The 23,468-nt window shown below is 45.3% G+C and overlaps 1 protein-coding gene across 4 annotated transcripts in view; it reads right to left on the minus strand.

Moving 5' to 3' along the window:
- The window catches only part of CSNK1G1 (casein kinase 1 gamma 1), a 109,722-nt gene that overhangs the window by 69,917 nt on the left and 16,337 nt on the right, over positions 1–23,468 (minus strand). For 2 of the 4 annotated variants that reach the window (XM_063345584.1, XM_063345581.1), the window contains exon 2: positions 18,727–18,834. The gene's annotated coding sequence lies outside the window, so the exon portion shown is untranslated. Of the gene's footprint in view, positions 1–11,510; positions 11,531–18,726; positions 18,835–23,468 lie in introns of those variants that run through there. The other 2 variants (XM_063345582.1, XM_063345583.1) reach the window with 2 other exon arrangements.

Consider the following 23,468-nt stretch of genomic DNA (forward strand, 5'->3'; position numbering starts at 1 on the left):
TGCGAGCCATAGCACAGCCTAGGGTGAAGGAAGGTTTATCGCTCACTGAGCGCTCATTAGGGCACAGACACAGAGCTTACGGCCATCCGGTTTTCTCAATGAAGCCCCTAAGTTTGACAGCAGCAGTAGTAAAGGATAACGCAAACAGGAGACTGGTGTGAAGATGCCGGAGCAAACCTTATTCCTACCTTTCAAAGGAAAAGCTCGCTTCCCTTGCGCTGAAAATTTCTTTGACCTACTTGAGATACTCTGGAGACCTTCCCAAGATATGAAACAAGAGCTGTCAAAGTCTTGTTTTGTGGCATGATTTCATAAAATCTGTCCAAATTGAAATTGCAAGTGAATCCCCTTCTCTTCAAATCAAATCAGGCAGACCTGATCCAGGTCTCTGTGGTTTTTATTCATGAAGGAGTCAAAAGATGCTAGAAATCAAACTGCAAATGCTTGCTGCATGGACAGCCACCCTAACAAGCAGAAGTAGTTCAGCCCTACAGTTCCTTTTCCCTCCTTTTAAGAGGAGACCGTCAAGAAAGCCCCGGTTTCTTTTGAGATGGGTGATCTCATCCCGCTCTCTACAGAAACTGGAACTCCATTTCTCAAAGCAACTCCAAGATCACTGCTTCAGGGCAAGGTACATGCCGTCTCACTGGATTTTCCAATGTCCACCCCACACACCTGCGTAATTCTTCAAGTCTCTTGATCTGGAAAGCGCTTTCCAGACAAGATCTGCTACTTCCCACATGACTTCAAAGGCTATAAAGTCCTCCAGGGCTCTCAACTGACACGTTATAAACATACAGATAGGAGATCACCAGCTTCTACGCTCATTCAATGCAAGAAGTAGAGCCTTCAGCAGCAGAAAGCTTTGCTGCCTTTGCCACAGATTGGGACAAATGTTTTGCCCTCTGGAAAAGGTACAAAAGCCAGGATGCAGGTAAGGAGGAATATTTTGAAACCAGGACATATATGATGTGTTCACTCACGTTCTCAGCATCTGTCAACTCATTTACTTACACCTGTAAGTTTACAGGAACAAGCTGGCTTTGTGTCCTCTGCTTCACCCCACACATTAACAGCTTCCTAGGTGTCAATGCTCTTCCTATATTAAAACATTATCAGTAAACCTTTCACCTACAGCTTTGCTCTCTTCCACGTGGACACACATCTCCACTGGCTTCAGGTCCCTTCATGCCTTCTCATCCCATAGCCTCACCTCTTCCCTTCCGTGATTTTCCACTTCTTGTCCTGCTTCTGACCGATGTTGCCTTCCAACTGGCCCCAGTAAAAATTTCATTTTCCAAAGCTATCCCATTACTCACTTCTGGCAAAGTCACTCTTCTACTAATGAGAAAATAAAAAAAGAGTTATGAGATCTGCCCTATTCCTAAGGGAAAAAGTCAACAGATAACCAAATACCTTATCTTGGCCTGACCTGACAGAGGATCCTGCCCTGGTGCTTGGCTATCTGCACAAGCTAGTAGGAAGGGAGGATGCAGAGGCTGAATGGAGAAAGCATTCTTTTTTCACCTTTTTCTCTCCCACTCAAGAGCTTTCTGGGTACCTAGAGGGTCTCCTACTAGGAGATACTCCCCCAATAAGCCTCCTGTTATGGCAGTATATTTCAAATATCCGCCTGTATCCAGTAGCACCTCCAGACAGAGCAGCATTTCTCTGTGCTTTCCCAACCAGCACTAGACTGACCTGGTTTCAGTGTCCTCAATGTTGTGCAGAACAACAGAAAAACTGAAAAAGTAGGTCAAAATTCTCTATTGCAGTTGAAAGCTGGTAACACTATTGACAAAGCTGGCTGCAAACCACAGCAAGACGGCGCACGTCATGTCAGATGTCCCACACTTGGGAGATTCTTTCCAACCTTGAAGGCCGCAGATGCCTTTTAAACATTACGAGTTGCTTCTGTTGAATCATTTGACCCAACAATTTAATCTTCAGCTCATGCAGTTAGTTTTGTTCAGTGCTTCACAGGCAGAAAAACGCTCCTTACAAGATGAGACATACAAACAGTATTTAAGTCTAAATTGCTGGGAAGGGAGAGGGATGGACAACCGCGGATCATTACACTCATTCGTTACTCATGAAAGCACAGGACTGTCAAGTTGACATCCTACAATTACAGTTTTTACAGAAAGGGATGAACCCAAATGAACTCATACCATTTTCCATCCTAGGGAAGTGAACTTCCATGAAGTCTTTTCCTTGAAGACACTGCAAATGTGCTAAAACACGTTAATTGTATATTCCTCAACTGAATGTGTTGGCAAGTTACTTTTCCATATGAGTCTTGGTTGATAGTTTCACCAAGAGTGATCCAAGCATCCATTCCTGAACTTTGTTCTCAGTACCCTCTACACAAGCTCAGCATGAAAGCAAGAATGCTAGGGAGGGGAAAAGCAACTTATTTAGAAATTTAGTTCTTCCACACAAAGAGTCAAAACAAAGAATAGACCATTTTTCAGGGAAGTGGTTTGTGTGATGCAACCGAGATTCATTGAATGCTCTTCCCAACTCGAGTTCAAGCCAAACATAGGCCAGCAGCCATGTACGCATATTCCTATACGTTTAACAAAGCACTACAGATCATAATCTGCCAGAAAAAGAGGGTTAGTGCTCTTTATGAAGGGTTGCATTATGTTGGAACAGCTAAATGAACAGTTGAATGCTGAAATAAAATGAAAAAAATTCCCCTAATGAAACCTGAGCTCTGCATATTTTATTTTATTTTTTTTTTTTTTTTTTAGGTTGGGAAGAGAAAAGACTGAAGAGCAACTGCCAGATCAGCTCCCCTCTATCTTCTGAGCCTTGCTGCAGAAGTCAGACACACATCCCTCTGCAGAAAAGCCTGACAGAATGCCAAATCCCCATTTGTCAGCAGCAAGCACCTCCAAAGGACGCAGGTGTTGAGCCCCCACACAGCTGCACACCACCAGCCCCAGAGCCACATCCTCACTGGCCCTGCGAGTCCCCCAGCAGGCAACTGTCACATCAACAAAGTTTGAGATCTACCTCCTGATATCACAGCAACCAACTCCGGCTTTAAAAATCCAGTGTTTGAAAGGCTTCTCAAAGACTGGCAAAGAGCATCGTGGTTAGGACACCATCTCCAGTTGCAAAACTGGCTGCGTAAGGCCATGTAAGATGAGGTTCCAGCAGAAATAGTTATTTATGAGGATGCTACACAGGAAATGACAAAAAAACCTGGCAGTAGCAAAGGGTCTGCAACAGACCCTGGGCAGGATGAAAACCCCACAGGTGTTCTCTGATATCCAGGCATCACACGTACATGCATTTTTTTCATCTTAAAATACCAGATTGCCTAACAGCAAAAAGAGAGCCTCAGATATGCCTACACCAATTCCTTCCTTTCAGGATCTGAAGAAGTAAAAGGGCAATGTCTACCAAAGAAGAGATGATTTCTAGACAGCCACGTGCATCTTTAGGGAATAACCCAGGTCAAGCAGATTCAGGTGCATCCCTGGTGGTCAACAGACATAGTTTGCAGTTACCAGTATCAACAACAAGGAAAGTCCTCGACAAGACCACCACTGCAGCCTGGGCTCTGGAGCAGGCTTGGATCACTGGCAGCAACATAATTTTTGCAGATTTATAGCATAATTTAACACAGATGCACCTCAATAGTCTACGACTTTTATCTGCGCACGGCCTGGCAAGGAAAAGAAGCCCGGAGGATGAATTGCAGACAGGCTCAGAGAGCTTGAAAAGACTGGTAAATTTGGCAGTTAAACACAAAAAAAAGAAAACCCTTTCACTATCCAAACCATGAAGTGCTCTTTCTCTGCTTTCAGAAAGGAATGCAAGTATCATGTTCAGAGCCAACACAGCTTTCATGGGGTGTGTGGGGGGGGGTGCAGGGGAAAAGCCTTTTACTAGAAGAAAAGCCCTCGTGAACTTGAGGAGACAGGGCCAAAGGAAACAGAAGACCCCTTGATAGCGAGGGTAGGTAGAAGTTGCATCAGCGAAACCCAGCTGGAGGTGACAGGCAGCCCTGGGTAGTTCAAGGAGGTGTGAGAAGCATTTGGCCATGCGTCAAGATGAACACAAGCACTCCTCAGGTACTTGTTTCTCCTGTGGAAGAATGCATTCATGTCGATTTCCACCCAGTATCAACAGAAGCGTTGTCATTACAAAACAGCCATGAAGTGGGATTCAGCTGTAGGCTCTCTGGACCCCAACTTGAGGGGAAAGCTGCGGTCCCCAGACTCAGCTTGTGGTGCCTGATGGGCACAGGTTGCCTCTCCTCTGTCCACCAATACCCACAGTGCCTCTGAGGACAAACAAGAACAGTTTCTTGGTTGCCTCAGATCAAAAGGACACCAAACCTCTGCCAATGCTCATATCAGCCCCTAAAAAGAGCTTCTGAAATGGCTGGCCAGATTCAGGATCTCAGCCTCTGAAACCATGTTAAGTAGAGACCTGGGATGATGCTTGCCAGCTGTCTGAAGCAGCAGTGCACCCCCCTGCTTGGTATTAACCAGCACCTAGATGATAGTGTCCAGGATACAGCTGCAAAGACCAAAAGACTGCTAGACAGGGAAAACAACATATGCTGTGTCTTGTCGGCATAAAACATCACGTTGATGCTGCTGCGTGTTCATACCTGATGGCTCAGGAGACAGAGGAAAGCTACTCTGGCCTCTCACAATACAGGTGCAATGGCACTCTCAGTGTCCAAGTGTCCACGATACAAAGCAGCAAAGCCTTAGAGAAAACACCACTTCCACACAAAAGGAACAAAGGTGCATCAAAAATAGGTGTCTTCAGAAAGGGAGCTTCATGCAAGCACCTACTTCAGTGCAAGGATTTAGGCACTGAGCACCTACACGCACCGTAAATCAGGCAAGATTCCCCCCAGCTTAGGTGTGTCCTCCAGGGATGAATACCCGCAATCAGACAAAGCAAACTAGCTGTAAGAGAGACTTTGTGCTTTCCTGTCCTACTGTGGGGCAGTGTTCAGCATCACAGGAACTGAAGAAGTTGTTGTTCACTACTGCGTAGCCTGATACAAAGAGAGGATGAAAGGAGAAACCTGTAAGGGGCCACGACTCAAACCAACAGTTTAGGTGGGCAGAAGTCACAAGTATACTCTGTGCAGCCCGTGGAGCTAAGCTTTAAGACCTGCACTGGCAGGCAAAGCCCATACGCCCCATAGAAAACAGGGAAGCAGACAACCCTGACAAGTCCATGTGACTGTCCCACGGAGTCTCGCCGTTGCCCAACAGACTTGACTTGGCCCCTGTCTCCCAGTTGTTCATCACCAGAAACTCCTCCTAAGAGCTGGTTCATAAATTAGAAACCAGATGTAAGAGATACTGAGCTGCAGTATCAACAGATCTCCAAAAAAATAAATAGTGATGCCAAAAAGGAGAGACAAGTAGCATATTAAGAGGAAACACAAGAAAACTTGATACTCAGCAATTTAATGTACATGTCTTTTTGGTTTAATGCCTGAATTTCACCTTCTCCTTACTTGAAGATACTGCCTTTTCCAGCAGTCACGGGACAGAGGATCAGACCATGCTGTCACTTCATATAATTAGATGTTTGGCAGGAATTCAGCTGACATTACCTACATATTTTGCATGCAACTAAGCAACATCTCAAAGAGGAAACTATGTACCTGAGACCTATCTACAGAGAGCAATCTCCCCCAGCCTTTAACATGCTGTTTATTTGGAGGCACGCTGCCGTCAAACAGGGGTGACAAACCTTGCAACCATGTGCAGAGGTTAAGGAGCTCAAGGCAGCTGGACAGGTAAGAACCAAGACTCCTGGTTAATCAATCCTGCTCATTTGGGCTTAATAAATACCTTGATTCAACATAAGCAAACATCTCAAAGCTGCTGTCACAAAGCTGCCAGGTGCCAGCGCCCCAATTCCCTGCCATCGCCTCATTCTCTGTTTTTTGCAGGGTAAGGTTTTTACTGGTACAGCTCGCTTACGTTAAAAATGACAAAGCTTAATACCACAAATACACTCAAAGCCTGAAACCTGCTGCAGCGATTTGTCTTCCCTTCCCATTAGGGGATTATAAAATCTCCCCGAAGCCAGCACTGCAGCTGTGCCTCAGGGCCAGACCACGCTGTCAGAAAAACCCCACCTATCCTACAGGGTAGTGTCCTCATGGCACATAAAGAACAACCTTTTCCTTTCTCTCCGAGATTTAAGGTTCCTCTTTTTCAGAGCTCCCAACTGCGTATCCTTATAAAGCAGTTCAGCTGTCAGAAGAGATAGACCCGGATGGCCCACGCGATTGAGAGATGCCAAGAATTACATGCAGACCAAGCAAAATATCCACTGGAGAAGTACAGGCAGGAGGGCCATAAGATGCTCTGTGATAGTTTTGTGAAATACCCCTTGTTTTTTTTATTTTTATTGTATTTTTAGTTATTTGTTTCTAAACAAAGCAAAGGTCACTCCTTGTGCTGGCAGCTATGAGCTGCCTCCTCCCCAGTGCAAGGTACAGGCTCGGTTACTGGTTTCGTTCTCTGCCCGCAAGTGGCAAGATAGGCTACACCCACACAAACGTCATAAGCTCTATAAAACCCGCACTTCCTCAGCACGGCAATTAGCCATAATAATCTCAAGATACACTGTTCAACAGTTGCCTTTGTTCATAGAAAGTAAATGTTTGTGCCTAGTTATTTCCTCAATATGGCAAGGAAGTAGCCCGTACCACCAGCCCGCAGTGAAAAGCCATTGATACTCCAGAGAGCAAGTTACACAGCTTCAAAAAATTGCAATACTTGAAGGTTTCTGTTGTTGGTTGGTTTTGTGGGTTTTCTCCTTCCTCAAATCTGAAGGTAGCAAGGTAACAACAGCTTAAAAGTCCTCACATGCTGGACAGGTGTGTTTTAGCTTCTTCCAGATTTATCACCAAGCACCATCCCACATCCATCATTTTTCTACTCGTGCTTCACAAGATGTAGCTTCTTTCTAAAAATCACTCACATCGCTTGCCGAGATGAGGTCCTTGTGCTACGTCAGGTAGAGCAGCATCAGAAGAAGTAGCCTCTCCCCATGGGCATCCCATGTAAAAGCACCCAGCACACTAGGGCACGGCTGGGTGGCAGGAGCAGCGTAAGAGATGGCAACAAATACTGGCCGGTTTCTCACGGTGACAGTATCGAGATAAGCTCTGGAGGTTTGGTTGTACCGATCCAGCTGACAGTGTTTGCCTTCATGCACCATCAAGCTCATCAAATTTCCTCCCTTAAGTACACAGTAATCAGACAAATTTAAATTCGCAAAGGATCAGCCTGGTTATGAGACAGAATCATGGAATGGTTTGTGTTGGAAGGGACCTTAAAGATCATCCAGTGCCACCCCCTGCCCTGGGCAGGGACACCTCCCACCATACCACATTGCTCCAAGCCCCGTCCAACCTGGCCTTGAACACCTCCAGGGATGGGGCAGCCACAGCTTCTCTGGGCAACATGGGCCAGGGGCTCACCGCCCTCACAGACAAGAATTTCTTCACCACCCCTTCCTCATTTGCAGTCTTTCCTGAACACAGGTCCACAAATACGGGTGACCAGACACCACCCTGCCTTTGTGCCAGGTGATGGAGAACGTGCCCAGGATGCGAGAGGGTTTTAATGCCAGCAAGGACATCTGGTAATCCACAAAATCCCTCCGTACCAAGAAAAAACAGAGTCCTCTGCCTCCACAAAAAGGGAACCTGACAGTGGGCAGCGACAGTGTCCCCCCACCGAGAGCCGAGCCCAGACCCAGTCCCACACAGCAGGGCCACTGGGTGACCCTCCACACACGGAGCAGCACCACTTTTCACCTGCAAATAATAGCTCCAGAGCTGTATTCAGCTTCTGCAGCACATTTATTTGCATTGTCAAAGCCAGATGTATTCGGCAGTGCCGCTGTGCTAAGGTCATGGCGGTGGATTCAATTCATGCCAACCTCTGCCACTGCTACCGATGCTAACTTTTATCTGCATCTCAGCACTATCCCACCACCTGATGCTTATTTCTCAGGCCAAGAAACAGTACTTAGGTAGCAAGCGAACACCTCAGCTACCTTTTTGCCAGATCATCACACCGTTTTAGAATCACAGAATCATAGAATAGCCTAGGTTGGAAGGGACCTTTCTGATCAACTAGTCCAACCATCAATGTAACTCTGACAAAACCCATCACTAAACCATATGTAAGCACTATGTCTACACATCTTTTAAATACCCCCAAGACATGGTGACTCAACCACTTCCCTGGGCAGCCTGTTCCAATGCTTAATAACCCTTTCAGTATGAAAGTTTTTCCTAATATCCAGTCTAAACCTCCCCTGACACAACTTGAGGCCGTTTCCTCTTGTCCTAACAAGAGGAACATTTTGGTTACATCCGTTCAGATTTGAACTCCCCAGTGCCAGAGAAGGATCACCACTGAAGCTAGTCAACACCCAAACGGAGGATGCTGGCTGCCCAGCCCACAGCACATTCGGTTTCCAGCAAAGGCTGTGAGCAGCAGGAACAAGCAGCGCTGACACAAGCCTTCAAGCTCACATTGCATCTGATGGAGCAGTGCTGGCTTAAGGAAGTGTCATGCAAGCCAGCAGGGAAAATAAGCTGAAGAGATGTTTCACAGAGATAATTTTACATGACGACTTCTCCCGCTTCTCTCCTTTCCCTTATGTTAAGGGCTTTGCACAGTTCACGGCCTGGCTCCTCTGTTTGCTGTAAACTTGAGACATGCCTATGTAAAGTGAATATTGTGCCAAAACAAACAAATCTTCCACCCACTTGCGGTCCGGCAATCTATGAGGAAGGAAAGGCAAGGCAACTATAAATACCACCTAGTGTGAACAAGAGTAAAGTCTTGTGGTTAACAAAAAGAAATATTTTGCTCCATTCCTCAAGGAATTAGACTTACATTTTGGCCTTAGCTGTGTTGGTATCCCTGTTTTGCAAGCTTCTAACCCATTCATGTGTTTCAATCCCATTTGACAAAGAATTCAAAGACCTTAAATTTCTCCAGCTATTATGATAAAGCCAGAGGAGAGCGATCCACATGTGTTCCCTTGCTGAGCAAAGTAACGAAGCGCGAGCTCAGTTAAGCAGTGTAACACAAAGGAATGCACACGGGAGAGGAGTCACTCATCCCTGTCCACATGAAAAGCTTCACAACTTGGGTCTTATTAGATACTGGATTATCCAAACACTGAAACCACATTTTCTAAGCTGTTCTTGAAGTCATCTGCTCCCGCTGTTACAGGATCAGAATTCAAAAGACCGTGGGGCAAACCACGGATATTTTTATCTCAGCTAAAACATCCCGATGGGCACAACCTTCCTCCCAAAGCACACAGGACCAGCTGCCTTTGCTATTGCTCATCATATATAAAATAAACACACCGGTAACTATACAAGCTTGCTTCTATTCAACAAGTGAGAGTGACCACTTGGCAGATACAAACTGAAGCTGGCTACCAAGTACATCAATGCAGGTTTAAGGAAGCACGGAAAGCTGCTGTAGTGCATGCAGCTCCATGCTACTGTATTCTCCATCCTGAAATGACTTTAAAGCTAGTGACACCGCAAAGAGAAACCTAAAGATTTCTCAAGAACTAAAACAAGTCCCTGTGATAAGATTAAGGCAGTTCAGATGCGTTTGGTGCAGAGAGATTAGAAAACACCTTACTGCATCCTCGGGATTAGCAACGGGGAGAAACTGAAGCCAACGCCCAAAGATACAAACAGTAAGCAAGGAGCGATGCTCAGAGGAAGTCCTTGGTTCCTGAAGCTGGAGGAAAAAGTTATTTGTTCTACCCTTTCACACTCATCTAGGCTCAAGGGTTAAGTTTATTTTTTAAAATGAAGTAGAGACGCACCGCAGACACTCACAGAGGTTTGTAGCCAAGGAAAGTGCACCCTGGTGATAACAATCCTTTGCCCTGCAACACATGGCCTTGGACTAGTTACGGCTGGCAGATTTCTTCACACTGAGCTTTAGCTGTTATTTCACAAGCACCGATCTTGTTGAGTAGAGAGATGACACCTTATTCCACCCTATTAGTTTCAGTATCATGAGCTAAACCGAGAAGTGGGGTTTTGTCCCATGCAGAGACTTACCTCCTTACCATGGGAGAAGTCAGCGTACTCGTGCTACCTAGCATCTTCCTGGCCTCTGAAAGGCACCAACCCCCCATCCAAATCCTCACCTAAGTAAAGGTGGAGCCTCTGAGAATACATTACTGAAACCCTGCCTCCCTCGACTACAGATCACCTTTAGGTCCTACCTTAAAACTATATTTTCAAGATGAATGACTTCATTACAGTGCCTGTTCCCCTTTCATGCAAACGATATAACCTTGAGAAAGATGAAAATACAAGCCCAATTCCTCAGCCTACCAGGCAGATCTTCCACAAGGGAAAACAGCACTTCTTGATAGCATCTCTATACCATGCCCAGTACTGGCCTGTATATCAGGCATTTTTCAAGAGTCATCCACTGTGGTTTGAAACCTGAAAATGGCTCTGTATTCGACTACAAAATATCCCTTTGAATCACCGCGTGTGAAAGAAAATTCATGCCATTTCCAGCTTAGTCTTCTCAGTCAGGTCGTGAAAACCAGCAGGTGGAACAAGGACATTTCAGATTTTTCAGAAGAAATTCAAGCCATGAAAGTGCAGGTGCCACCAGCGCATGAGCAAGCACACCGAGACGCACAAAGGCCGCGTTTGGCACAGCATCCCATCTTCGGTGGCAGGTAGCAACATCTAGCCAAGACGACAAGAGCACAGGAAACATACAGCAATGCTCTATACTGGAGCTAAAGACTTGAACACCATTTCACGACCTGCAGTGATATCAATGCAATGGTGCTGGACTGATTTTCCCCACTTGGAAGAACTTGTCCCGCTTCTTCCTGAATTTGTGTAGCCTTCTGGTACCCACAGATCACACAACAGGGCTCTGCAGCTTGCATCAAGTGAGGTTTCTCATCTACTTTTTGAGCCTGCAACCTTCAGAGCTCACTTGAGGCTAACCATATATTTTTTTGTCACAGAAACTGTACAGATTTGATTCTCATTCAGCTGGAGAAGAAAGTTTAAAGTGAAGGACACTGAGAACAACCTGGCATTTGCTGCCTTTTAAAGGAAATGCTAAAAATTGGACTTCCCGGCATCTGAAGACTCAACACTAACATGGAAAATAAACTCTCTACCATGGCAGTCTAGCCATCATCCCTCTGAGGATGTGTCTCAGGACAAGGTGAAGCTGCAGACGGAAAAGGGGACAGCCTACCTAAATATAGCCAAACCCTCGTTTGTGATGGATCACTGCTTGACCACGTCTACAAGCACCAGTCAGATGCCCAACAGCTGCCACAGCATCCCCAGGGGGCCTCGCTTCATTACCTGTGCTCTCTGAAGTGATTTACTACAACACCACCAACTTCTGCTGCTGCTTGAGGAGGAGAAGATGACAGCAATCGTGCATTTGCCTTTACAAATCGTTTACCAATACCCCTCAGCTGGCTGGGAAGCAAGCGGGATAACCCGTCTGAAGCTGATCTGCTCTTCTTCCGCAGGGCACACGTGCAAATGCAGCACACGTGCAAATCTGGGACCTCTCGCACCAAAGGATTTCTGAAAGGAAAGAGAAGATGCCACTTCCAGGAGCAGTTTATCTGAGCACAGCTGAGTTACAGCAGCCAGCAAGCCAGTGCTCGTTAGTGGGGCTGTTCATCACCGATTCAACTGCATAGGAGTTAGCTTAATTACTGCTCAGACTCTCTTCGTTTCCCCTGAAATGGTACCAAATATAGCTGACAATGCCCACATATCCTCTGACCTCTCTTACACACTTGCATACTGAGAAAATAAAAGAATTTAAGATTTTACAGCCTTTTACAGGAATTATTTCCTGGATTACTGTGGCAGGCACACGTTAGTGGTGGGGCTTTGGCTGTTTTAAGGAAAGGTCAGATATACTGTAGGACAATTTTTCCAATTCATGTATACATATAAGAAAATAGCTTACACCTGATCTATGCAGTGATCAACTGATAATTAGTTTTCCTGGTGGTGGGGTTTTCTTTCCCTGGAAAAGAGTCAGTGGGACTGAGCATCCATGCACCGCTCAAAAACAGCTTTCACAGATCTATTTACGACAGCACCACCAGAGAGTTTGGGTGCGAGTCAAAGCTCCATATGTACTCTGCTTCTGGTTTTGATCTTATAGTAGCTCAGATACATGGCGACGTGTTTAATAATCAATTGCAAGTGCTGAAGCACGGTAAGGTGGTTCAAGGTGATGAGAAAAACTTCCAAACCCTTAGAAGTGAAGCAATTATGCATTTACCCCCGAATTTGTCATGCCCCAAGGGAAGTAAAGAGCAGGCAAACCTCTCTGACAGCCACTGGTTTATGCCAGTAATATTCATTATCCACTTTCCATGCTCTTCCTAGTGGCCACCTTCAGGTGGATCCCCAAACGTCTCCACAAGTCCTCTACAGCACCCCACAAGTCCGAAACGCTCCTTCCACATCACAAAGTGGCTTAGACGACTCCACCCCATCCCCAGGGGTGTACCAGACCACGACTAGTCTAGACTACAGCAGCCTTAGCAGTTCAGTGGCCAGGCTGAGACAGGCTGAAAACTGAAATAAAGGAAAGACGAGGCAACTCCAGCCCGAAGGAGCCTCCCAGAGTCAGCAGCTGTAGGTCTGGGTCACAGCTCTTCAACTACAGTGAACACCCTGCCCATAAGGTAGGGGACAGCTTCACAAATGGTACCAGCAGCACTAGCGTGATATTAACTGGGGAGCACAGGACGGACAAGCAATGGGAAGCACAGAGTCCAAGTACTCCCAAGCCTGTGCTGGGTTTGTGGGAGACATTCACAGCCAGTATCCCCAGAGGTGGATTGGGCAGACCACAGCAGTGCCCAAGTGTACCACCGCCTCCCTCATCCTGATCTTGCCTGGTCCCAGTTCCCTACTCTGCCCATGTCCTAGGTACAAGAAAGGACAGAGCCAGGCTTTAGGTGTCTCCTGGGGGGCTGAAGGAGACAGGGATGAGCTGGTCAGAAGAGCCAAGTAGCCCCTAGTTTACCAGAAGTCATACACATCAGATAGCTTATCCCATTTAACATCTAGCTACCCTAAAAGGCATCGTCCTGCTCCTCCTGCCATCCTCAAGTCTCTCCAGCTACAGCACTCATTTGGCCTCTCAGCGAGCCAATTCCAGAACTGCACAGCTTTCCCTCAGGTTCCTGAGCTGAATGTCTACTGAGAGGCTAAAACAAGCCCCAGAGACAGCCCGAGGAAAGGTACAGGTAGATGGTATCATCCTTTTCGGCAGCAGCAGGTTGTCACACACTGTTTTTCCATTGAATGGACAGATAGGGAACTTGCAGACAATTGGACATTTATGATTCTTCTAACACCTCAAAATAAACACATGTACTTGAGGAGTACTGCTTCCCCTGGTGTTTGGTAATTTTCAGTAGCTCTTTTCATATCCTGCATGACAACGGAATGCCAAGAACATAAAGGCTTTCATTTGTGTTAACTGCAGTAGCAACAGCTTTCACTGAAACTGCAGCCACATCTTCCACCCTCACATGTTTCTGAAGCACTGGGATGTCACACAGCCTCCCTCCCCCATCCCACCAGGAGAGAACAGGATAGGGAACACTGAATTTCAAAGCTGTCAGATATTTAGTGAGCAAAATAATTGGGTATCATTTTGAAAAGGAGTTAACTAGCATGTACTTAAAGGAGAAACAAACGCAACTTGTTGTGGAAGGGTGACAAGAGCCAGTAAATGGAGCAAAGCCCAACTAGTGGCCAGAGAGCACGTGGCCCACAAGGGCATTTCAGCAAGGTCTTACTGTAAGTATCCCCACGCACTAGTTCTGAAAATTACTGAAAACGTGAACCTGAGGCAGGCAGCACAAGGGAAAGGAGTTGGAAGTCCCACTTCAAGTACCAGTCTCACATCTTACCAGTAGAAAAGGACACTCAAGGTACCGCCTGCGTAAGCGATGTCAACATTTTGTGGTAGGCATCTAGAACTTCTGAAAAAGCACCAAAACCAAGGCTAATACACCAAAATCCATACTTGCGAAGGCTGGAGCATCCATATTGTGTCCTGAAGCATTTCCAGCACTAGGTAAGTATTATTTCGAGCAGAAATATCTCCAACCTAAACCAGCAGACACTTTGACCTCTGAAACCTTGAAGCCATTTGCAGAGCTGCACATCTCTACCCAATCCATACCTCTCTGGTACAGATCTAGCACCAGTTCCCCCAGTTAAAAACCAATAAACTTATTCTTGAAGATTATCTGTGCAGCTTTTCATGCATTCTGACTCTTAAAAGCTGCATTGTACCTGCGCTAACCATGCTGCTCAGAGACTCACTGAAGGTCCAGCCAGGAGACCACCGTTCCAGCCACCTTGGCTGTCCAGACACGCACCTTCATGTCCAAACTGCACAACAAGGGGAAGAACAACAGGATCTGGAGCAAGGTATCCTTGTGGGGAAGGGAAGGGAAATGGCACAGCTCTGCTTTGATTTATCTCGTCCCTGCAGACCCGGAGGAGAAAACAGACCCAAAAATCCAGGTGCCAGATCATTCACCCCCAGCAGAAGAGTCCCTATACAGCCTTCTCCTACGCAAAGCAGTCTTGGAAGGACAATGGTATTTGCAGCCTTAGAATGGGGATGTTTCAGAGGTAAGAGCTGCTTGGACCTCCTAGTAGTCACCATGAGGACCGCTCACCCCACACCCCGCAGTAAAACATTGGGGTGCTCCCTTCACCCAGCTGAAAAACCGAGACAGGAGTTGGTTTCCCATGGAAATATGAAATAGAGTCAGTCTAGCAAAGCACAGGGGTTGATCACAGAAGACCTACAGGTAGGCAAGAAGCCTAGCTGACAACCAGAATCCACAGCAGGATCTGCATGGTGGCATATCCACCAGATAGACTTAGCCCATACAGTGCTAATTACCCAAGTAATGCTAATTCTCGTAAGACAGCTTGATCCCATCCCCCCTCCCCCCCCCCAACAGTACATTTATGGAAATATTAAAAACCATGGAAAAGGCCTCATAGCGTACCACAAAAAATAAGGATCCATCGTTGCTCAAATGAAACTGCAAGGCTTGCACTGAGTTTTTAGCAAGGAAATGGAAATCATGCTGATATACAATTGTTCCGCCCCCATGTTCGCCTTCACACATTTCTTACAGGTCAATTTTAAAGAATTAAGTCTTGTTCAGCTAAACATCTGGTGGCTGTTGCTAGAGGAAACAGACGATCTGCAACATTTGAGCAAAAATAATGAGTTACATAAAAGCCAGACTGCATGAGCAAGAACAAGTGTTTTGCCAGTCTATGAATCTCAACCGTTACATGAAACCCCGCATTTAATTTTTGGGTTAGAATATAACAAAGTGAACCCATACGCACTATAAAAGCCACAAAGATTCGAGTTTTCTCTAAGTTTTGCAAATATAATCATGCTGTATCATAATTAACCTTCTAGCTAGCAGCTGTCCTAAAGATTTTCCACAAACAGCAGAGACAGATGAATTACAGCTTAAAAATGGACCAGTTCAGCTGCAGGCATTTTCAGACTCAAATCAAGTCAGTACAAGTTGAAGAGTTACAGAAGATGGTTTTGGTCATTGACTATTTGAGTTGGGGGCTCCCTCATGCCTAGCAGAAGAATAGTTTTCCTTAATGCTACAGAGCACATTTTTGGGCACTGTCCCCTTTTCCTCAGAGTTTATCAGTGTTGGGAGATCAATATCCAACAGCTGAAGGCGTGATTTTGTGGGAAGAGTTAAGAATAAGCTCCAATGGCATCATCATTCGAGTCCCTAAAACCAATCCTAAGATTACAAATCTTTGATAGGGGCTTTACAGACCATGAAGTCCCACAACAGGAGAGGCAGCATTCCCAAGAACATCTCAAGCCACGTAGCTCTAATATACTAGAATTGCACTTCACATTATGTACCTTTCTACAAATAGATATTGCTGTTCTTTGAGGAGAGCTTCAGCACTTAAATAATCCAGAAGCCTGATGGATGACTAATACAACTAGAAAGCTTTGCATACAGAAGGATATTTTAGCTACCACACATCATCAGGACCGCTCTCAATACGCAGCCAAAGAACAGCGGAGGCACCGATGGCTTTCACTGCTGTCTCTCTTTTTTTTTTGCCATCGCCTCCAAGACTTTGGTTCCACCTAGTTTCCTCCAGCATTGCCTGGAGAAGTCCACTCTACAGTCAACTCCAATTGCTTAGACAGCACAGCGTTCTGTGCAAGCCAACGTTGGTCCAGGCCTATCCCATACCACCAGGTACTGGATCTACTACTATGCAGAAGGCCACTTCAGCCACTGAGTGAGCACACAGCAGAGATGCACCATGCCAGCAACTGTTTAAGCCAGGAATTTAACCATTTAACCAGCAGCCGCTGCTGCTCTCATTCATTTATGCCATCCAGGAAAAAAAAAGTGTGCTCCTAAAGCCAGATTCCTCAAGCTGGACATGGTTCACCAAGCACACCAGAGGACAACTCGGCAGAGTCAAGAGCTAACTCCTCACTGGCATGGACAATCTCTGTTCCCACAGCACAAATGCAGGGCGGGGGAAGCACCTGGCCCTGGTCTCACCAGAACTAGGAAGAAGTCAGGCCAGCGTAGCTCTGCTTGGGGATCCCGAGGCAGGGAACACGCAGATGAAGACAGAAATGCTCCTTGAACGAGTAACGACATGAGTCAGGGTGCTAGCTTACAGCCTGGTGCTAGTATGGGCAAGTGGAAGTCATGGAACAGGAAAGCCAGAGCTTCTTTAAATATTAAATTTAAATATACAGAAAGATAAAAGCAGGCATGAATAGGATACAAGTGTAGGCAGCTTGGGAGCAAGTTCCATGGCTGAGACAGCACCACTTCCCACTGTCTTGGAATTGATAAAGTATCACAGTAATGCATTATCAACTTCTACCGTACTAGAAAAAAGACAAGATAGGTCTCCTCATTATATCATTTAGCCTTCATGCTGCCTAGCAGCCTGTGCTAAGAAGCCACATCCTGAACAGAAAGCGATGGGGGAACAAATCAGACACTGTGAGCCAGGTAGAAGCTTCGCCCAAGTGAAAAAAAGCACACTACAATTCCCAACCCCATGGAAACAGGCTGATCTGATAAAAAAAAGAAGTTCCCAAGATCCCAGATATCGTATGGGCAGGATGAAGGAAAACAAGTCAAAGACTTCAGTCACAAAAGAACCCCCCCACAACAATGCATCAACAAAGCTTTAGATTCAGGGGCTTATCTTTAGGACAAAACAATATAAAATGAAGCATAGTCAGATGACTACAGTCTCCACTGGACTCATACAAAGATATTAAAAGCACTGTACTGCACCAGTCTGAATTGCTCAAACTGAAGACTGTTCAAACAATTAATGGCACTCCTACTACTAGCACCAAAAAAAAGATAAAATTAGTTTCAGGGGATGAAGCTGCAAACTAATTTGAGATACAATATCAAGCAAAATTGAAAACAGATTTCTCCTCCAGGTTGGAAGCTACTGAAAGCATGAAACTGTTGTCCATCCATCTACCGCCGCTCAGCTGAAATTACCAAAAGGCAAGAGCTTATTAAGGTTTCTACATAGAAAAATGCAAAATGGAAATTACAATTTAGAAAGAATTTGTTTTGTCACGTCATTTTGTCCAAAAGTAGAAACAGTGTTCCCAAAGGACGATACACAATTATGTCCCTAAACAAAATGCCCCAACTGCTTAATCAGTATCACTTAGTCTGCACTGGCTTCTGTTTGAACAGAAAAATAGTTTGTTGCTATGTATGATTTTTTTCTGAAGTCCAGAAAGGGAAATGTAGTGCCATTTTCACCCAAAAAACCCCTCCTGCCCAGCAGAGACTTGCACCACTCTCAAGGTCATCACTTTTATCAAATCAAAACACTTGCTTGTTTTGTTTACTTACATCACTGCTGCCTCTTTCATGAAATCAAGGTATCTGTCCACCCTGGAGTCAAACACCCTCACCTATGAACATCATTCCCTTTGATTTCTTCATTCCAGAGAGAGTTTTCCCAACATCTTCATTTTTGAGTTTTCTGCTCATTTCACAAGTCAAATGTAATAGAATAGGCAACCTGGCCCATATTTTACTTGTCACACTGGAACAAACGCTTACATACAGAGCACATCAACTCTCCTCCCAGTAACAAAAGTTAAAGCACTTTTAGAGAAGCTTCAGTTCACCACCAAAGGCTTTGGACTCTCCCTGATTTCCTTGTTGGAGACGTTCATCACTGACAAGTAGCATTGCAGCTACCTACTTCTCAGCTCAACACGTATGTTTCTAAAAATAAAACCAGGGAGAGTAGATCAGGGATGCAAGTTCCCAGAGAACGTCTGGTGAAAAATGCTTACAAAATCAAGAGGGGAAAAAAAAAAAAGTATTACAATGGAAATAAGGAGTAAGAATTGAGCAACTTGCATTCAGGTCTCTAAGCACCCTTCCACAGGCTTGACAGATATTTCATGTACCCTGGTTATAAGTTACTGGATTTTATAGTGTCCTCCCTTATATATGGTTGGGTTTGGTTTTTTTTAGGAAGGAATATTTGAGTTGCATGCTAAGACGTTCAAGAGTATCAAGCCACACGGTACTCACCACACGTTTTGTAACTCACTTCATATGTTTGTTATCTCAAATCACAGGGTAGGAAGTGCTGGGGCACAGGAGCAGCAGAGCAGCCAGCCAGTCATAGCTGTAGTGAATCTGGGAAAGAAGAAAGGATGATGTTTTAGAAAGTCTCCATGCAACAGTTCATACAAGCAACTTCCAATTTTGCTTTATTCTGCTTTAAAAAAAAAAACAACATTGTTTGCAGTTTTCAGTTTAATATGCCAGCTTCCAAGCATACTGTGGATGACACTGAGCCAACCACCACTTCTTATAGGAAAATCTAGTATTTCTCCTTACCCCCTGTCAAGGCAAACTAACAGCTTTCTGTGCAGTAACATGAATTTTAGTTCAGAACATGACAGTGTTTTCTTAATATACACATTTCTGACTCTTCAGTAATTTGGGGGTTTGTTTTCAGTAAACTGTGTTTCCCCACCTTGGGAAACAGGTTCCCAAACCTGAACTCCCATGACGCAGCATCCCTGGGCTGCCTCCATCTCTGATGCTCCAGGCACTTTGGTCAGAAGGAAACACAAAGGTTTGGGGGTTTTTTTTTGTTTGTTTGTGCCTTTTCCCCCTTAAATAACACCCTCCAGACCCTGTAGCCCACAGGGCAGAGCAGGGCCCAAACACTGGCTCCTGAGAGGGAGCACGCTGTAACAGGGATGTGAAGGTTGAACCAAAATTAAACTATTTCTGGAAAACTCTGCCCAGGGTGACCAGGGACACACTGTTCTGTTTTACATTCAAAATTTGGGCATTTAACTTCCTTTGGAAGAAAATACATGTATTTTTCTAAAAAAAAAAATAGAGTTTTAAAAAGCAACTTTAAGTTCTGAGAAGATCTGACCATCATTTAGAAGCCAGGTTCTTCTGACGTGCTGGAGTACCCCGTCAGCCTCCCCTACGTACGATGGTCTGACATGGGCAATAAGCAGCCAGGCTCCCCAGTGCCACAGGCATTCAAAGCCTGTGCCTAAGCTAGCACCTTTATCTGCATTTTTTCTAACTATTACAGCAAAGGTAGATGTTTAAGAGCCCATAACACCACCTCAAACTGCTTGTTCTGTAAGCACAAGGTGGTGGTGGGGGGAAATGGTCGCTCTCTACCCTGACCACAGCAGAAAAACCCTGTACCAGAGAGTATTTTTGCTCTCTCCCACATCAAGTGCAAGACAGACCGAAGTCGCCATCACTGCGCTGCCAAGAGACACCACTTTGACTGAAGCATGCAGGAATTTGGTCTACCTCTGCCCTGTACTTTCATAAACTTGTTGGCAGGCCAGCCCGAGTCACATACATGCTCTTACGACGTCCTTCATCATTTCTGTCCTCAAGAAGCTACAAGAATTGCTCAACGGCATTGTATGAGACTTCAAAAGTTACCATGAGTTCACAATAGCTGTCATTAATTAATCCTCATCTACAATTACCCAGCACCAACTCCTGAATGAAGCCAACCACCGGGGTAAGGAACGCACACCACCACTCCATGGCTGCAGTGTACTTACGGTGTGAGTGACACCCATTCCTCTCAAATGAAAAGGTGTTCGGTAGTTGAATATATCCCTCAATATTAAGTTTATTACAAGGCATTTAAGGCAAGCTTTTGTTCTACTTGACACTAAAGTTGTTCTAAGTTATTTGACCGGGTCAATGCTGCAGCAAGGAAGAACCAGCCAAACTTGTACCAAACTAAGCCCTACAAGAAAGGGAGAACGCCAGTGCCTATATTCACAGGGAAGAGCAATTGCAGCTTTATTTAGTTACTTGACATTGCAATCCTAAAAGCACTCTTGGGCAAAGAACAGGAGTATCCCATTAACATGGCAGTCCACATATTTAAATGCTGAACAGCCTTTAACCTGGCGAAGTTTGCTCTTTTGCCACCTTGAACATACCCCAGTTAAACTTAGACGAAAAAACAAAAGTTGTGCATAAAAATTCCAAATGGGGTTCAATGGCCAGAAACTGTCTCAGTTCCTTTATGTAAATACCAACCTCTTCCTTCAAACAAGGAAGCTAAACAGAAGACTATTTATAACTCACTCTACAGTACAATGATTTACTTTGGGAATAAAAGTAAATAAGTCATCTCATGCTGTCCCAAAGCTTAGTTTGAACCAGGGGTTAGATATCATTCACGTTCTGCTCGAAGAACAAGACGACAGGCAGGTTATGGAGGGGTCAGAGTGTAACGTGAGAAAATCGCCCGCACGCATCAGCCTCTGCCACTTCCTACTGGCACAGCCAGGTGACAAAAACCCATCCCCACCTCACACAAAACAGTCACTAACAGATCTTTTGACCCGCAGCACAGCAAACACGGCTCCTGCCCTGTTCGCATAGACGGGACTCCAGCATCATCTCGAGAGCACCTGAGATTCAAAATGCAGAGCTCATTTTCCATCCTTTCCCTGGCCGCACGCCGATGGTGCTGGGCTCTCCCAGAAATCCTGCCCTGTAGCAAGATGGCTCAAGCAAAGCACAGAGGAGCCCAGAGTAACAAGAGGATCCAGCTCATGATTGCAGCACACGTTAAAGTCAGCTGAAAAGCCAGGAACCTGGGTTAGCTGGAAGCCTGGCACGATACAGAAAGCCACCTCTCGCAGCGAGAAACAGCAATGGCGAACAAGTGAGAATATGTGGCCAACCCGGTTGGAGCACCAGTTTATCATGGTAACAAGCTCCAATCTTTCCTTTTCCAGGAAGCCTGGCTGCCCAAAGCCTACCATTATGCAGAACCCTGGGGACCACGTCCCTTCTTGAAGGGAAGACTAAGGCAGCTGAAAGAGCTGCTACGGAAAGAAGGCAATGAAAGAGGTAGTCCGAAACCACCAACAGCAAGAGGGGCCCTTTCTAGCTTTTGACAGATAATTAAACTTGTTTTGTGTTTAATTAGTACCTCCAGACACCAAGCCCATTTCCTGTGACATCTTGATGGCAGTAGCTAGGCCCTAGGCTTGGAGACACGCATCTCAGCTTGAACTCACTAGACCTTGGCTTCATACGGCCACATGGAAGTAACAGAGAATCCTTCGATGAGGACGCTCTGCTTCCCACCAGGCAACTCACTTCAGGACAAAGTTGTTATTATTTTACAGAGTGCCAAAACCAGAGGGACATGAAGCATTGTGGGGTGTGGAGATGGGCACAGATGGGTCCCATGCACCTGTATTCCAGACATGCTCCTCTGCATCACTTGACATAAGCGCGGCAAAGTTGCCTCTTCCCAGCACACTGCCAACAAGCAGCATTTCTGTTCAGCCCTCAAAGGCCATGATATTCAGATAAACACCATCACACTGGCTGGAGAAGCCCCACAGACCCCCCAGAACCTCTTCCAGCTGAGAGTGAACGATAACAAGGCTACACTAGAATCTTTAAGCCTCACTAGATGTTTTCCCCCCCATGACTTTTCAAAGCAAGGAGCGGATAAGAAGCTTGTTTCAGTTTCAGAATAAAAACTAACGTCGCTGAAGGCAGCTTGCGAAGAGACGATATTTGCTACCTTAGAGTACACAACCAGGCCTTTCATCTCCGCTGGGGGCCAGGGAAATCTGTGCCAGCCTGAGCCAAGACACGATTTCCAAGGCACAGCGCTTGGAAGTTCGGGGTATACCAGAGGCACTTTTCAGCTCCCGGAGCAGGCATCGCTTCTGCCACAGCAGGAAAGAGGACTCTACAAACCCACTCCTTATTAGCTCTCTTGGGAAGCTGGTACACAGTTAGTTTTTGGATCTTTTGTACTTCAGCTCATTATTATCTTATTACCAGTTAGCAGCGTGAAACTCTAGGTAATACCTAAAAAAAAAAGCTTGTTATCTTTAGGCTTGAGGCATTTATAGTATTACCAAATCAAAGCACGGGAACAATATTAAAATTCCAACCAAATGTACGCTGCCCCGTTCCAAAGTCTTCACGCCATCCGGCATGGCAAAAAAAGGTAAAGACTGCTCCCAACAGCATTTGATAATGGAACAAAACCTCAAGCGCAAACACAATGCTCCAGCGCTCACGTCAAGCTGGAACAATGAGAACTTTGCTTAGCAATGCACAAAATGGGTAATTCTGCAGAAATAAGTGCCTTATTTGAAGAGCTACCCATCAGACCTGGATCAACGTACACTCAGATGAGCAGATTTTCAGTGGAACTGAAGAGTTCCACACCCATATGGAAAAATAAGGTCTGTATAGACCATTTCTGGTGCACAGGAAAGACTTCAGAAGATCTCAACACTGCCAGTTTCTGTTCCAAATCAAACACATCAGCATTCAAAAGCCTTGTTTGGAAAAAGGCTTTTGCCTTCCCTCCAAGGGGCACCACTTTTCTGAATGATAAACACATACAAACTGTCTCGGGGTAAACATCATGTTCTTCAGTTTCATTTCACAGGTCAGTATTTTGTTCTCCACTGGTACAGACCTTTAGCCAGAGTTATTAAAACAAAACCTGGAACACTTAAAACAGCAAAAACCAACCCCCAAAATATTAAGATAGTTTCAAAATTTCAAGAGGTACTAACATTTTTAGAGACTCCCCAGGTAATACCTTCAGTGGCTGGGGGGAAAACTAGCAAGAGCATCTTTATGTATGAAAGCTTCACCTCAAACAAGTGAGCTCCCAAAGAAAAGTCTGACTAATGGTTAAAGCCATTAAATAGATGAGTTTGTAGTGTGAAACATCCCTCTCCTATTCAGCCAATCCATAAGGAACAGCTCTCCAG

Source organism: Chroicocephalus ridibundus, chromosome 9, assembly GCF_963924245.1.
Source record: "Chroicocephalus ridibundus chromosome 9, bChrRid1.1, whole genome shotgun sequence".
In the NCBI taxonomy this organism is placed as follows: domain Eukaryota; kingdom Metazoa; phylum Chordata; class Aves; order Charadriiformes; family Laridae; genus Chroicocephalus; species Chroicocephalus ridibundus.